This window comes from Dendrobates tinctorius, unplaced genomic scaffold, assembly GCF_039654945.1.
Source record: "Dendrobates tinctorius isolate UK_male_01 unplaced genomic scaffold, ASM3965494v1 ptg000016l, whole genome shotgun sequence".
NCBI classification, from domain to species: Eukaryota; Metazoa; Chordata; class Amphibia; order Anura; family Dendrobatidae; genus Dendrobates; species Dendrobates tinctorius.
The window spans coordinates 38,804,802-38,822,578 of NW_027361684.1; the positions used below are offsets into that span (position 1 = coordinate 38,804,802).

Consider the following 17,777-nt stretch of genomic DNA (forward strand, 5'->3'; position numbering starts at 1 on the left):
TTATGGGTTCGCCTTGCGGTAACACCTGCGCCCAGACACACAGTGACCTTGACATTATCACCAGCCCAACCTTTTTCCTGGTGAGCTTGTGGCCATGTGGAGACCTGTGGTAATTGCTGCCGGGCCTCACTGAGGTGTGTGAGGAGCGGCATGGTGTGTTAGAGCCGCTGCAGCAGCAGTTATCAGGGTCTGGGGCCTCTGCTCAGATAACCAGGAAATCAAAATGGCGGCGTTTGGCGTAAAGCCCCCTAGAGTCGCTGCTGGGGAGCGGGACTTGCTCCTGCACGGGGAGGTACCCAGGCAGGTGGGAGGAATGGTGCCCCACGGAGCTGCCTGGTATTCCCCAAGGTGAAGGGGTACATCCCTGTGGTGAGCAGACTTGTGTGATAGTCCGCGGGGTTATGCCAAATCTTCCATACCATTGAAGAAGCTGCCCCCTCCTGGTCGTGTGGAGGCGACCAACGAGTGTATTTTTTCCTCCATATTCCTGCGGCTCTGGCAAAGTGCCCCCTAGAGTCGCTGCTGGGGAGCGGGACTTGCTCATGCACGCGGGCGTACCAAGGCAGGTGGGAGGAATGGTGCCCCATGGAGCTGCTTGGTATTCCCCGAGGAGAAGGGGTACGTCCCGGTGATGAGCAGGCTGGTGTTGAGTCCGCGGGGTTTACGTCAAATCTTCAAATACCACCGAAGAAGCCGCCCCTCCTGGTCGTGTGGAGGCGACCAGTGAGTGTATATTTCCTCCATATCCGGTCCCTCTCCTCCTGGTGTGAGCAGCAGGTGTGCTGCGGGGGAGTAGGGACAAATCTCAACCCTCGCCATTAACCAACCCTGGGAGGTGCAGACCTCATGGTGAAGAGGGTTGGAGGGTGGTGACCCCTTGGTGATTTGCAGGGGTGTGAGTGTGGTGATGCAGGGGGACGCCTCTGCTGTCTAGTTCAGAGTGAGTTCACCAACTATGACAAACGAATGTATGCAATAAACGTTCAGGTCCGGACCTGAGTGTGAACGAGCGTGTATGTGTGCCGCCAAAAAACATCTTGTGGAAGTGTGTTGTGGAGCCTGATCAGCTCATAACAAACAAACATACACATACATAAACTCGTTCCCCAGGTCGGCACTGTGGAGATGAGTGGTGCCTCCAAAATGAACTTATATTGCCAATACCAGCGGTGCGTTTGTCATAAACCTGAAGTGTCAGGTAGTGGTGGGGTGAACTCAGGATCTGGGCGTCCCCGCTGTAGGTGTTTCCCTAATGAGGGGTGGTCTTGAGGGTCCAGAGGCCCCTCATTAAGGAAGGGGTACTGTCATGATCTGAAGTGATCTGACAGTTTTAAAAGCATTGTGTGAACTTTTTTCCTTTTGACAAGTTGCCAAGGTGACTTGACTGTCCCCGGTGGTGGTTAGTGGTATCACACCTTAGGTTTCAGTTAATGTGCACGTAATTAGGAATCAGGTGTGGGGTTCTATAAAGGAGTCTCAGGGTGTGCAATCACTGCTGGTGATATTTACTGATTCATTTATTCTGAGTTTGTGAGAGCCTGGTGAAAGGATGGAGCTGAGGAGGAGTCCTGCGCAGCTTAGCCAGGGGAGACGTGTGTCAGCGATGGTGTCTGGACGAAGGGCTGGCATGGCGTGGTGGAGTTGCAGTGATGGTGTCAGCGGGAAGTGTCTGCATGGTCTGGTGGAGTGGCTACTATGGAGAGTGGCACTCACCATGTGGGACTTGACTGCTGGGCTGGACTCAAGCATGCTTGACTTTGTGGCAGAAGCTGAACTCATCCTTGGGACTCTGTTATTAAGCTGCAGCAACTGGTGGTGGACTCTGCTCCTAGGCAGCACTATGGTGCAGGATCCTGTTATGGTGATGGATCCGGGTGGAGGAGAAGACTGACGCAGGTGGAGGGCTCTGTTGCAGGAGCATAAGCACAGAGCATAAAGCTAAGTGGTGTCCCCCTGTATTGTCTCTTTCCCTCATGTGTGTTATTAGTGCAGTGGTGGGATTAGTTTCCGCACCGACCTATTTCCTAGTGAGGGTTTAGGGTGAGGGCGAGCTAGGGCGTAGAGGTACACGTGCGGCGCCCAGTGCGAAACCGGCATAGGGAACGTTAGGAGTGCAGGGACACTGGCTCAGGGGAGCTCAGGAGGTCTCCAATTCCCTTTTCCCTATCGCAGGGCCCACCTCTGTTAATGTTTCCCAGTTCCCCCTTATTATTTAAATTCGCCGTACTGGAGGCGGGGTTTCCAGAATGTTTATTAACGTGTAATACCTAAATTCGCCTGGTGGAGGCGGTGTATCCATCTGCACGTACTATTATTTAAATTCGCCCCACTGGAGGTGCTGTATCCAGGGTCACGTGTGTTATGGGTTCGCCTTGCGGTAACACCTGCGCCCAGACACACAGTGACCTTGACACCCTAGCCCTAACCCTAGCCCTAACCCTAACCCTAATGGAAAAATGGAAATAAATACATTTTTTTAATTTTATTATTTTTCCCTAACTAAGGGGGTGATAACGGGGGGTTTGATTTACTATTTATGGCGGTTTTAATGTTTGGCGGCTGTCGCACGCTAAAAGACGCTTTTTATTGTAAAAATAGTTTTTGCATCACCACATATTGAGAGCTATAATTTTTCCGTATTTTGACCCACCGAGTCATGTGAGGTCTTATTTTTTGCGGGACGAGTTGACGTTTTTATTGGTACCATTTTCGGGCACGTGACATTTTTTGATCGCTTTTTATTCCGATTTTTGGGACGCAGAATGAACAAAAACCAGCGTTTCATGAATTTCCTTTGGGGGAGTGCGTTTACACCATTCCGCGTGCGGTAAAATTGATAAAGCGGTTTTATTCTTCGGGTCAGTACGGTTACAGAGATACCTCATTTAGGTCATTTTTTTATGTTTTGTCGGTTTTATGCAATGAAAGCTATTTTATATAAAAAATAATTATTTTTGCATCGCTTTATTCTGCGAGCTATAACTTTTTTATTTTTTCGCTGATGATGCTGTGTGGCAGCTCGTTTTTTGCGGGACAAGATGACGTTTTCAGCGGTACCATGGATATTTATATGTGTCTTTTTGATCGCGCGTTATTACACTTTTTGTTTGGCGGTATGATAATAAATCATTATTTTTTGCTTCGTTTTTTATTTTTTAAGGGGTTCGCTAAAGGGGTTAACTAATGGGACAGTTTTATAGGGCGGGTCGTTACGGACGCGGCGATACCTAATATGTGTACTTTTATTGTTTTGGGGTTTTTTTATTTTCAAAAAATGAATTTATTGGGGAATATTTTTTTTTTTTTTTACTAATTTATTTGGCGATTTTTTTAAAATTATTTTTACACTTTTTTTTATTTTTTTACTTTATTACATAGTCCCAGGTGGGACATCACTGTCCTGTGACAGATCGCTGATCTGTCACATCACAGATCACTGATCTGTCACATCACAGATCACTGTGACAGATCAGCAATCTGTCACAGGCATTGAAGAAGACTTCCTCTTGCCTGCGCTTTGCAGGCACTGAGGAAGCCAGCTTCCTCCAGGCCCCTGAAGGCCCCCGTCGCCATCTTGGATTCGGGGGCCTGGAGGAAAGGAGCCCCCCGCAGCAGCGCTGCACATTGTGCTGCCGTGGGGGGCTCAGGGAAGCACGGAGGGAGCCCCCTCCCTGCCGATGCTTCCCTTTAACTCCCGGTACACCGCGATCATGTTTGATCGCGGTGTGCAAGGGGTTAACGTGTCGGGGGTGGTCCGTGACCGCCCCTGACACATTGTGCCGGGTGTCAGCTGTGATAATCAGCTGACACCCGGCCGCGATCAGCAGCGCTCACCACGTGGGCGCCGCTGATCGCGGTAGACGTACTATCCCGTCCATGGGCATAGGGGCCCGGGTCCCATGGACGGGATAGTACGTCGGATGTCAGGAAGGGGTTAAAGAGGTTTCCACTACTTTAACATTGGTGGACTATCTTTAGGATAGGTCATCAATGTTTAATAGGTGGACCCTGCCGATCAGCTATTCCTGCTGTTAGCGACGGCCATAACTGACCAGTTAAAGAGCTGCTCAGTGTACTGCCTAGTGGTTGTGGCCGGGTACTGCTCATCCGCCTCCTATTGATTTGAGTAGGGAGTAGATGTGCAGTATCCGGCAGCGGCCACCATAGAGGAGACGGGGCTGTGCAGCTCTGTAACTGGTAAGTTACGGCCAACGCAGACACTGAGATCAGGTGATCAGGAGGTGCAAGGTATCTCACCCCAACTGATCAGACATTGATGATCTATCCATAATATATGAGTTTCACTTTTTGTATTGAAGAACTGAAATAAATTAACTTTTTGATGATATTATAATTTTGTGAGGAGCACCTGTATACTGTATAGAGAGACACTATATACGCAGCGAACAGGGCAGCATTAGAAGAGGAGCAGCAGGGCATTGGTTCGGTGGATATATTTTATTATTTACAAAAATATGAGTGTTTAAGAAAAAGTTTCAGAGGTGGACATCCCCTTTAAAGTTGGGATTTGTATTACAGAGATTTTACAAGTTTGTTAGTAATATTCTAATAATATATTGTAACCACATCCGATTGTACTCACCTGCGTCTTACCTTTTATCCTTGCATGCAGCCAGGTCTGCACCAACAAGCAGTGGTCCTAGACATCACCCTTGACCTCTGCGTGGCAACCTTGCTGCCTGCGTCTTGCCCGAGCGACCATGGCTGTAGACTGTTACCTAATGCAGAATGACAGTAACAATCTAAAGCCACGGTTGCCCTGGAAACAGCGAATTGGACAGAGAGTTAGACGTCTGGATGGGTGAGCCACTATCCCATATGTCCAAGCATGTTAGAAATTCCTATTCACACGAAGAGGAAAAATGTCCCAGCTCTCTGGTGTAATTATAAAAATATTATATAAAATATACAATTATGGTGCATGGTTTTATATACTAAAATATTGCTTACACGAAGCATTCAGCTGATTTATGGCTTGATAAGGAAGCATCATAAAAAAGTCAATAGAGTCGAATGATAAATGACGGCAGCCTTACAGCAGAGTTCAGGATGCCAAGTTTACTTAGAAAAGGCAGCAACATTTTATCCTTGCAATGACTTTTCATGTCAAGGAAAAGCTCCTTAAAGTGAATCTCCACCTTCTATCATCATCATGCCATTTTTAGATCCACGAGTCTGTGCTGATTAATCTCTTAATAGATCTTTATAGCAGTCAGTGATATTTTCCTGATTCAACTTCAGAATGTTGAAAGATAGAATTGTCTCTGCCTGCGGGACTAGGGGGAGCTGAGGAGCACACTGCATACAATTTTATTACGGTTTTCCAAGCAGGTAATAGCTGCACTTTCGCAAAATATAAACATCATAAGTTTATAGTGAAGGAGGGCGTCAGTGTTGTATAATAACCTGCCGCTGATAGCAGCAAGGTAACATGGTAAAATAAGACACCACAGGGGAGCTTTCCGGGACAAGGAGGAGAGGGAGAACCAGGCTACGCCACCCCTGATGCGCGTTTCGCGGTATCTCAGGCCGCTTTCTCAAGAGGGAAAGAGCAGACGCCGCAAAACGTGCGTCGGGGGTGGCGTAGCCTCGTTCTCTCTCTCCTCCTTGTCCCGGTAAGCTCCACTGTGGTGTTTTATTTTACCATGTTACCTTGCTGCTATCGGCGGCAGGTTATTATACAACACTGACACCCTCCTTCACTGTAAACTTGTGATGTATATATCTGGGATTTTTTGTTTGGGCGCTCTTTTTACCTTGTTACTGTGGTCTATGGACCTTCATGGGGATGCGGTCTGGGGCTAATTTTTCCATCTTTATGGAGGAATAGGGTAATCAGGGTGGATACTGTCTGGTTTTGTCCGAATAAGCACACTGTTGCATACATGTTACTTGTAGTACTTTAATTAAATTGATCATTTTATTCATCGCATGCTCTTATTTTTCTCCTGTTCTTCATGTTACTACTGTATATGTATAAACATATAAATCTTTTTCTGAACAATAACGTTATGATATTTTATTACAGACTTTAGATTAGTAGCACCACTCCAGCGCTGAAAAAAGAAATAAAAAAATCGCTGGAGTGGTGCTTTAATTGCCTTTTTAAGCCTCATTCTTATTATTTTTACTTGTGTCTTGGAAAGAATTAATTCTTAATACTGTTCTTAAAGTTTAAATTAGATGGAGAAGACAAAAAGAATAAGACCACATTCACACATTCACTATTTGGTGAGTTTTTTACCTCAGTATTTGCAAGCCAAAATCAGGAGCGGAACAATCAGAGGGAAAGTATAATAGAAACACGTCACCACTTCTGCATTTATCACCCACTCCTGGTTTTGGCTTACAGATACAGAGGTAAAAAACTCACCAAATAGTGAACCTGTGACTGTGGCCTCAAGTTTTGAATCAGATAGGTAGTTGGTGAATTACAATACTTCCAGTACTGGAGGATCCAATATACTTGCATGTACTGTGTGATCGGACCATTATAAAAGTTTTATCTGTGTATATTTAGTATATTAAGTAGCCATCCACACACGAATAGTAGGTGTGTGGGTGAATGTCATCAATATTTTCCATTTATCCTCCGTCATATTCCGAGTTGCGACATCATGACATGTATGCGTCTTTCTGGGAGTGAGTGCTTTAACCAGCCCTTGTATACATAAATATCACGATTATTTCCACTGATGTAAAATAATTTGGTTCCCAATCTACATGAGAATAAATTGGTCAGTGCTTGTTTTTGAAACTTATTTTTCAGTGTTGATGTTCCCTAATCTGCCGGGCCCATATATCTATGTGTCTGTCATCCGTGTAGATGTCCCATAATCTGCTGGGCTGCATATATCTGTTTATCTGCCTCCCATGAAGATGTCCCCTAATCTGCCGTCCCTCATATATTTGTGTTTCTGCCACCTGTGTAGATGTCCCCTTATCTGTCTGACCTTATATATTTGTGTATCTTCCACCAATGATGATGTCCCCTAATCTGCTGGGCCCCATATATCTGTGGGTCTGCCACGCATGCAGATATCCCCTAATCTGCGGGCCCCATTTATCTGTTTGTCTGCCACCCATATAGATATCCCCTAATATGCAAGGCCCATATATCTGTGGGTCTGCCACCCATGTAGATATCCCCTAATCTGCTGGGTCCCATTTATCTCTTTGTCCGCTACCCATATAGATATCCCCTAGTCTGCAAGACCCATAAATCTGTGGGTCTGCCACCCATGCAGATATCCCCTAATGTTCCTGGCACCATTTATTTGTGTGTCTGCCACCCATGTAGATATCCTCTAATCTGCTAGGCCTATAGATCTGTGGGTCTGCCACCCATGTACAGTCATGGCCAAAAGTTTAGAGAATGACACAAATATTAATTTTTACAAAGTCTACTGCTTCATTTTTTCTAATGGCAATTTGCATATACTCCAGAATGTTATAAAGAGTGATCAGCTTAACAGCAATTACTTGCAAAGTCAATATTTGCCTAGAAAATTAACTTTATCCCCCAAAACACATTTCAACATCATTGCAGCACTGCCTTAAAAGGACCAGCTAACATCGTTTCAGTGATTGCTCCATTAACACAGGTGTGGGTGTTGATGAGGACAGGGCTGGAGATCAATCTGTCATGATTAAGTAAGAATGACACCACTGGACACTTTAAAAGGAGGCTGGTGCTTGGCATCATTGTTTCTCTTTTGTTAACCATGGTTATCTCTAAAGAAACACGTGCAGTCATCATTGCACTGCACAAAAATGGCCTAACGGAAGAGTACCGCAGCTAGAAAGATTGCACCACAGTCAACAATTTATCGCATCATCAAGAACTTCAAGGAGAGAGGTTCCCTTGTTGCCAAAAAGGCTCCAGGGCGCCCAAGAAAGACCAGCAAGCGCCAGGACCGTCTCTTAAAAGTGTTTCAGCTGCGGGATCGGGCTACCAGCAGTGCAGAGCTTGCTCAGGAATGGCAGCAGGCAGGTGTGAGTGCATCTGCACGCACTGTGAGGCAGAGACTCTTGGAGCAAGGCCTGGTCTCAAGGAGGGCAGCAAAGAAGCCACTTCTCTCCAGAAAAAAACATCATGGACAGACTGATAGACTGATATTCTGCAAGAGGTACAGGGAGTGGACTGCTGAGGACTGGGGTAAAGTCATTTTCTCTGATGAATCCCCTTTTCGATTGTTTGGGAAATCTGGAAAACGGCTTATTCGGAGAAGACCAGGTGAGCGCTACCACCAGTCTTGTCTCATGCCAACTGTCAAGCATCCTGAAACCATTCATGTGTGGGGTTGCTTCTCAGCCAAGGGAATGGGCTCTCTCTCAGTCTTGCCTAAAAACACAGCCATGAATAAAGAATGGTACCAGAATGTCCTCCAAGAGCAACTTCTCCCAACCGTCCAAGAGCAGTTTGGTGATCAACAATGCCTTTTTCAACATGATGGAGCACCTTGCCATAAAGAAAAGGTGATAACTAAATGGCTCAGGGAACAAAACATAGAGATTTTGGGACCATGGCCTGGAAACTCCCCAGATCTTAATCCCATTGAGAACTTGTGGTCAATCATCAAGAGAAGGGTGGACAAACAAAAACCTTCAAATTCAGACAAAATAAAAGCATTGATTTTGCAAGAATGGACTGCTATCAGTCAGGATTTGATCCAGAAGTTGATTGAGAGCATGCCAGGGAGAATTGCTGAGGTCCTGAAGAAGAAGGGTCAACACTGCAAATATTGACTTGCTGCATTAACTCATTCTAACTGTCAATATAACCTTTTGCTACTCATAATATGATTGCAATTATATTTCTGTATGTGATAAAAACATCTGACAAACACACATAAAAACCAGAGGGCAGCAGATCATGTGAAAATATAATATTTGTGTCATTCTCTAAACTTTTGGCCATGACTGTAGATGTCACCTAATCTGCTGGGCCCCATGTATCTGTGTGTCTGTCACCTGTGTAGGTATCCCCTAATCTTCCTGGCCCCATTTATTTGTGTGTCTGCCATCCGAATTGATGTCCCCTATTCTGCCGGGCCCCATTTTTCTGTTTTTCTGTGTGTCTGTCACCTGTGTAGGTATCTCCTAATTTTCCTGGCCCCATTTATTTGTGTGTCTGCCACCTATGTAGATGTCCCTTAATCTGCCAGGCCCCATTTATCTGTGTATCTGCCAGCCTGTAATTCTGCTGAGTATTAATAAACAATCAGAAATGTTATTAACCCTCTTGTAATAATCCTTCCATGTCTATAAAAAGTTAGTGAGATGATTGTGTAATCTTTCTAGCAATATTTTTCATCACTTTTTATTAACATTTGGAATGTCTGCCTGCTACTTTTACTTGTTATGTAATGTTGGTGATATACTCTATGCTAGATGTCTTCACTTTTTTTGCCTTCTGTCATTGCATTCATGCTTGGGAAGCTTTCCCCTCCTATCCATATGTCCCATCTGTTTCATTCCTCCTATTTGATAGAAAACATGTACCATGGAGCTGATACCTTCTAAAAAATGTCCTAGTTACAGTGATGATAATGAATTCTTACTAACTTACTGCACCCTTGTAAAGGCATCACATCTAAGTTTAGTTACCCCCCAAATATCCAAAAGGTTAAAAAGGAAAAACTGAACAGGGCCGTCTCATCATTAGCTTGATAGCGGATCTCCACGTTTGCTAATACAGGAGATTCCATGCGGAGACTCCCATGTATGACCTGCTTTGCCCTAGATGACTACTTAGTGGCTACATTCTTATAGTTTATTCTTCCTTTCAATACAAAACTGATATAGTCAACCAAACACATATCTAATTAGGGATACATAACCTTTAGGTTATTAAAAGAATTCTTATTTGTCATAATATGAAGAGCCATGTCTATGCATGTCAACATTCTTATTTCTTGTGATTCATATTTCTATAAATTACATGTTAGTATAGCATTACAGGGACTGTTCAGGATTCTCCTTGATTTTTCTTGATCCCAGATAACACCAATTAACCCCTTAACCCCCGGAGCTTTTTTCAGTTTTGCTTTTTCGTTTTTCGCTCCCCTCCTTCCTAGAGCCATAACTTTTTTATTTTTCTGTCAATATGGCCATGTGAGGCTTGTTTTTAGCGGAATGAGTTGTACTTTTGAATGAAACCATTGATTTTACAATGTTGTGTTCTAGAAAACAGGAAAAAAGTTCCAAGTGCTGTGAAATTGCAAAAAAGTGCAATCCCACACTTGTTTTTTGTTTGGCTTTTTTACCATGTTTACTAAATGCTATAACTGACCTTCCATTATGATTCTCCAGATCATTATGAGTTCATAGACACCAAACATGCCTAGGTTCTTTATTATGTAAGTGGTGAAAAAAAATCCAAACTTTGTTAAAAAAAAACTGCGCCATTTTCCGAGAACCGTAGCATGTCCATTTTTTGTGATCTCGGGTTGGGTTAGGGCTTATTTTTCTGTGTGCCAATTTGTCATTTTTATTGATACTATTTTGGTGCAGATACGATCTTTTGATCACCCGTTATTGCATTTTAATGCAATGTCGCGGCGACCAAAAAAACGTAATTCTGGCGTTTTGACTTTCTCGCTATGCCATTTATTGATCAGATTAATCCTTTTTTTAATGCTAAATTGGGTGATTCTCAACATGGCAATACCAAATATGTGTAGGTTTGATTTTATTTTTATTTTGAATGAGGTGAAAGGGAGGTGATTTGAACTTTTTATATTTTTTTGAGCTTTTTAATATTTCTAAAAACATTTTCTTTTTACTTTTGGCATGCTTCAATAGCCTCCATGGGAGACTAGAAGCTGCCACAACCCGATCGGTTCTGCTACATAGAGGCGATGGTCAGCTCATCTCTATGTAGAATGCTCAATTGCTATGAGCGCAGACCACTAGGTGGTGCTCACAGCAATCCGGCACTGACGACCACAGAGGTCTCCAAGAGACTTCCGGTTGTCATGCCAACACACCGGTGACTGGCGATCACGTGACGCGGGTCACCGGTGTGTGTATTTCCGACGCGATTGCCGGAAGTGCTTGTTAAATGCCGCTGTAAGAGTTTGACAGTGGCATTTAACTGGTTAATAGCCGCGGGTGGATCGAAATTCCATCCGCCCCTATTGTGGGCACATGTCAGCTGTTCAAAACAGCTGACATGTCCCGGGACAGATGTGGGCTCACCGCCGGAGCCCACATAAAAGGAAGGGAGTCCGACATTGGTGTACTATTACGCCAGATGTTGGAAAGGGGTTTTAAAGGAGTTGACTCATCTTCTTAAATGACTAGTAATATTAAAAACATGTTTGTAAAAGCAAGCAACAAGCATTTTGAATCTTACTATTTATTTGCTGTCTATGTTACCATCCACCTCTGCATTCTATCAGTGGTGGCCGGTCTCCTAGCCAAGGAGTGCCATATTTGCAAGCTATTTGCTATAAAACTTGCAAACGTTACTCTGAAACCAGCCAGACTGCAGTATCTGACCAGCCTCAGTGCCCCCGCGCTCTTTGATGCTGCAGAAGAAAAGTTGCCTCTGCTCCATTTTACAGCACACATTTTGGGTCAGCACTATGACCATACAACTAGTCCAAACTGTCAATCATCAGGAGCGTGCCAACAATGGCAAGCAGGAAGCGAGGAGACAGGAGTATGCGGCGCTCCTGAAGACAGAACATGGGACAAACCCTTTAAGTTTTCTTTTCCCGTGACTTCCATCTTCATTGTGGTAGGGTCATGTCTGCTGACTTATATTATTATAAAAAGAAATTAAGCAGAAAGTTTAACTTTGAGACACGGTAAATGAAGGAAGGATAATGCTAAGTCATTGGTTACTTTGCTGAAATCCTTTGAACCTAATCCTCTTTAAATACCACAAAGCGGCTATCAATAGTAATGCTCATCCATTGGAGCTATATTCAGATCAAAGAAAAAATGGAATCAAGAGCAGTAAATAAAATATAAGATTTTTATTATACTCAATAGGGTAAAATACAATATGTAGAAAAAAAGAGATGTGGATAAATACAAAATAAGGGAATCAGCGACATCCAGTTACCACATATAAGTAAAGGTCATGGTACAATTAATGTTATTTAGGCAAAGGCAAGATAGCAATAACATAATCAACTCCCTCTCAGTTATCTCTTAAATGTAATAGCATGCAATATCTCCCATAAAGTGCATAGTGCATAGGGAACGGTCACAGAAAATTATCCAAAGTAGAGTATATATAAAAAATATACACAATTATAAGGTAGGAGGCTGAAGACCGCAAGTAAAAGAGACTGTCAGCTAGCATGAATGAACCAAAATGGTAAGGAGGAGAGACAGCCAAGGATATATAAATGCCTAAGTATCAGACATGAAAATGTAAGGAAGTGCCAACCTATCTGATATGTGGACAGCGGGACCCCTATGCGCGTTTCGCTTCTTGCTTCTTCGGGGGGCGTCAGCCTTCTACCTTATAATTGTGTATATTTTTTATATATACTCTACTTTGTATAATTTTCTGTGACCGTTCCCTATGCACTTTATGGGAGATATTGCATGCTATTACATTTAAGAGATAACTGAGAGGGAGTTGATTATGTTATTGCTATCTTGCCTTTGCCTAAATAACATTAATTGTACCATGACCTTTACTTATATGTGGTAACTGGATGTCGCTGATTCCCTTATTTTGTATTTATCCACATCTCTTTTTTTCTACATATTGTATGTTACCCTATTGAGTATAATAAAAATCTTATATTTTATTTACTGCTCTTGATTCCATTTTTTCTTTGGTCTGAATATAATCCTATCTTTAGTAATATGCAGGATAATCATTTTTAAATAACCCGTTTGATGAGTGTCTCTGTATATAAGCTAATGTTACCCGACTGTATATCATCATGGACCAGAAAAAGGAAAGGAATAGCACTCACTATGAGCGTATAGCAAACGTCACAGTGTGAAACGTGGTACTAAGTAAACTTCTCTTAGCAATGGTACTTTATCACTGCATTTCATTTCACTGCAGGGATGCTCCAATCCCTTTTCTGGATAAAATATCTTAATATGGCATGGTCATCACACATTTGTCCTATTGGATTCTTATAAACCCTCAAGTTAACGCTACAGAGGACTACATTTTTGACCATGTAAGTTTCAACACAAATCTTATGTTAATTCACAGCAATTTTGCAGCAAAATCCACATATGTTGCATATGTGAAATGAACACCCTATAGCACCTTCTAGCGCCTCAATCTCAGCACCTTGTACAGTACATTACTATTATACCTGGACACTGTGAACTGAGCACCCTATAGCACCCTGCTATCAGTACCATGGACACTACATTACTATTATACTCACACTGTGGACATAACACACTATAGTGCCTCATAGCACCCCCAATGTCAGCATTATGATTATACTCAGACGCTGTGACAATAGCACCCTATAGCACCCCCAATGTCAGGACCATGGACAATACATTACTACTATATTCTGATAATGTGAACATTGCACCCTACAGCCCCCTGTAGCACGCACCGTATCGCACTCTCCCAGCTGTTTGCTCTTTTCTCCAATGCCAGGAACTTGGACAGTACATTACTATTATACGGTGAACATTGCGCCCTATAGCACCTTATAGCACCCCGATCTCAGCACTATGGACAGTACACTATTATTATGCTCGGACACGGAGAATGTAGCACCCTATAGCACCTTTCCATCTCTTTTCTCTTGCACCCATAGTCAGCACCATCCTATGAAGTTACCCTAATCCCCCAGCTCCTGCTAGCCGCCTTGTGATTCCCGCAGCCTGCCTGCATTCGGCCATTTGTGTCCACAGTCTCCGGATCTCATCACTTCTGTTTTGACTATTCCATTGTAGTCACATGCTTTGCGCCCCCCAGTGGCCGTGGTGGAGAAGTGACAGTCATACGTCAGTAGCCATGACTGTAGACTGTTACTGTTCCTATGGCACAGTCTCACAGTAAGCAGTCTAGAGCCAAGGTGCCGATGAATGACCGATGGAGGAGCAGCATCACTGGCGCAGGGGAACCTCCAGTCTCCCGGATGAGGCAGAGCGCATGACAGCAGCAAGGGGGCGTCATATGGGCAGAATGTGGGTGGAATAACACCGGCTCTGCAGTGGCTGTGACTTGGATGAGCGTGGGCGCCTGCAAGTCACATCTGCTGGGGACCAAATGCTCCACTGTCAGCACAATGCCACATATAAGCTGCAGTCTCGGTGGATCCGAGGTCAGTCCTTCCGATGAACAATGTCCATTGAATATGTTTCTAATTTTAGGCAGGTAAATTAAGTTACAGGGGACACTGTGCAGAATTTGGGGGTGTCCACTGTCAGTGTGCCTGTGTCATGTCTGCAGCTATGTGCAGAGCTCCACACAATGGTGATCGCTTCATTACCCCTGGACGGGCAATGCTCACAGGCTGACACTGCAGTCACCGATGCCTGCTCCAGCCGTGGGGCAACGTCCTGCACTCACAGCATCTCCCCACAGTGCAAGGGCTGCTGCAGGCAGAGCAGGCAGGGCGCGGGGGGGAGGAGAGCTGCAGGCAGAGCAGGCAGGGCGAGGGGGGGAGGAGAGCTGCAGGCAGAGCAGGGAGGGCGCGGGGGGGAGGAGAGCTGCAGGCAGAGCAGGGAGGGCGCGGGGGGGAGGAGATCTGCAGGAAGAGCAGGCAGGGCGCGGGGGGGAGGAGAGCTGCAGGCAGAGCAGGCAGGGCGAGGGGGGGAGGAGAGCTGCAGGCAGAGCAGGCAGGGCGCGGGGGGGAGGAGAGCTGCAGGCAGAGCAGGCAGGGCGCGGGGGGGAGGAGAGCTGCAGGCAGAGCAGGCAGGGCGAGGGGGGGAGGAGAGCTGCAGGAAGAGCAGGCAGGGCGCGGGGGGGAGGAGATCTGCAGGAAGAGCAGGCAGGGCGCGGGGGGGAGGAGAGCTGCAGGCAGAGCAGGCAGGGCGAGGGGGGGAGGAGAGCTGCAGGCAGAGCAGGGAGGGCGCGGGGGGGAGGAGATCTGCAGGAAGAGCAGGCAGGGCGCGGGGGGGAGGAGAGCTGCAGGCAGAGCAGGCAGGGCGAGGGGGGGAGGAGAGCTGCAGGCAGAGCAGGCAGGGCGCGGGGGGGAGGAGAGCTGCAGGCAGAGCAGGCAGGGCGCGGGGGGGAGGAGAGCTGCAGGCAGAGCAGGCAGGGCGCGGGGGGGAGGAGAGCTGCAGGTCCCTTTAAGAGCAGGTTGCAGCAGGTGAATGGAAGGGCTGCATTGACGCAGAGATGAATTTCTCATGCCCACAAACACGTCAGAGAAGAAATCTACAGGGAGGAGAAGAGCTGCAATCCGAATGGGAGAGAAGTGAGCGGCATGAGAAGGAGAGGGAATGCTGACGGGAGGGGCCGAAAGATGAATTGGAAGGAAGGAGAGTGGAATGGATCTGCTGTGTTATGAGTCACCCAGAAAGACCTCCCACCACACATCCACCACACAGCAGCAGCAGAGAGGCGACACAGCCGGGCCGGCCACAGTCACATATATATATATCTAATGTACAGCAGGTTAGGAAGGGCAGTGAGGGAAGGGGTGCGTGCGTGGATCAGTAGTGGGTGGAATTCTACAGCACAGAAGGATCCTGTGAGTGGGAGTCTGTGATAAGGGGACACAGCCCTGCTGCAGACTGTGGGGATTGCATTGGAGCTCTAGTTGTTATTCTGTGCGCTCTGCAGGCAGCGATCACTAAGCACTGGGCATATGCGACTGGCAGTAGGGATGGCCATCCTTCCCAATAACACCGTGTGCGGCTGCCAGCAGAACTCCGGGGCAGAGAAACACATCCATCCACTGCAGAGAAGGGGAGAAACAGCCAGAAATGTACAGCATAGATAGAAAGAGGAGAGATAGAGATAGATAGATAGATAGATATGGGATAGATAGATTTGGGATAGATAGATAGATAGATAGATAGATAGATAGATAATATGGGATATATAGATAGGTAGATGGATAGATAATAGATAGATAGATAGTGCATATGCATGGTAAACCAATACAAGTACTGCAGATATATGGATATTTGTAGGCACTGGGGTATAAATGCATGTATATAGATTATATCTGCGGCTTGCACACGTTAGAATAAACCTAGCTATTCTGGGGAATATTTGTCTGTTGCTTTCTCTATCATCTATGTACCCTTGCAAAGATATTTCCTTCTATCTATTTTCAATATTTTAGGATCGCTTTCCGTTTCAGAAGATCCAGAAAATTAAACCCTGGGAGCACATGCCAAAGAAGGAAAATGGGAAATTAAAAAAAAAATTGCACTTATTTCATAACATGAGAATAAAATGAAGGGTCTGATGAAGTCACAGCCTGGGGAGTCTGCACTGGAGATAGGAATGTACTGGGGTAAATCGGGCACTGCAAAGTATTGGAGACATCGGGACTGCACAGCATTGGGGAACATCAGGAGCTGCACAGGATAGGAGAGCATCGGGCACTGCACAGTATTCAGGACATCGGGTATTGCACAGCACTGGGGACATTGGGCACTGCACAGTATTGGGGACATTGGGCACTGCACAGTATTGGGGACATTGGGCACTGCACAGTATTGGGGACATTGGGCACTGCACAGTATTGGGGACATTGGGCACTGCGGGACATCACGTCTGCACAGAATTGGGGAACATCAGGCACTCCACAGCATAGGAGACCATCAGGCACTGCACAGCATTGGGGGACATCGGGACTGCACAGGATAGGAGAGCATCGGGCACTGCACAGTATTCAGGACATCGGGTACTGCACAGCATTGGGGACATTGGGCACTGCACAGCATTTGAGGGACATCGGCACTGCACAGTATTGGGGACATTGGGCACTGCACAGCATTGGGGGACATCACGCCTGCACAGTATTGGGGAAGCATCGGGCACTGCACAGCATTGGGGGCATCGGGCACTGCACAGTATTGGGGGCATCGGGCACTGCACAGTATTGGGGACATTGGGCACTGCACAGTATTGGGGACATCACGCCTGCACAGTATTGAGGGAGCATCGGGCACTGCACAGCATTGGGCACTGCACAGCATTTGAGGGACATCGGCACTGCACAGAATTGGGGGCATCGGGCACTGCACAGCATTGGGGGCATCGGGCACTGCACAGCATTGGGGGACATCACGCCTGCACAGCATTGGGGGCATCGGGCACTGCACAGCATTGGGGGCATCGGGCACTGCACAGCATTGGGGGCATCGGGCACTGCACAGCATTGGGGGCATCGGGCACTGCACAGCATTGGGAGCATTGGGCACTGCACAGTATTGGGGGCATCGGGCACTGCACTGTATTGGGGGCATCGGGCACTGCACTGTATTGGGGGAGCATCGGGCACTGCACAGCATTGGGGGCATCGGGCACTGCACTGTATTGGGGGCATCGGGCACTGCACTGTATTGGGGGAGCATCGTGCACTGCACAGCATTGGGGGCATCGGGCACTGCACTGTATTGGGGGAGCATCGTGCACTGCACAGCATTGGGGGAGCTTCGGGCACTGCACAGCATTGGGGGCATCGGGCACTGCACAGTATTGGGGGCATCGGGCACTGCACAGCATTGGGGGCATCACGCCTGCACAGTATTGGGGGGCATCGGGCAGGAAACAGGAGACTGCGGGATTTTAGTCGGAGTGATCGGAGCGGCTCCGCACGTGTTACTCTGGATCTACCGTA

General features: G+C 46.3%; 1 long non-coding RNA gene across 1 annotated transcript in view; it reads right to left on the reverse strand.

Annotated features, from left to right (window-relative positions):
* LOC141080459 (uncharacterized) overlaps positions 1–17,777 on the reverse strand; it is a 141,628-nt gene that overhangs the window by 120,401 nt on the left and 3,450 nt on the right. The window lies entirely within an intron of this gene.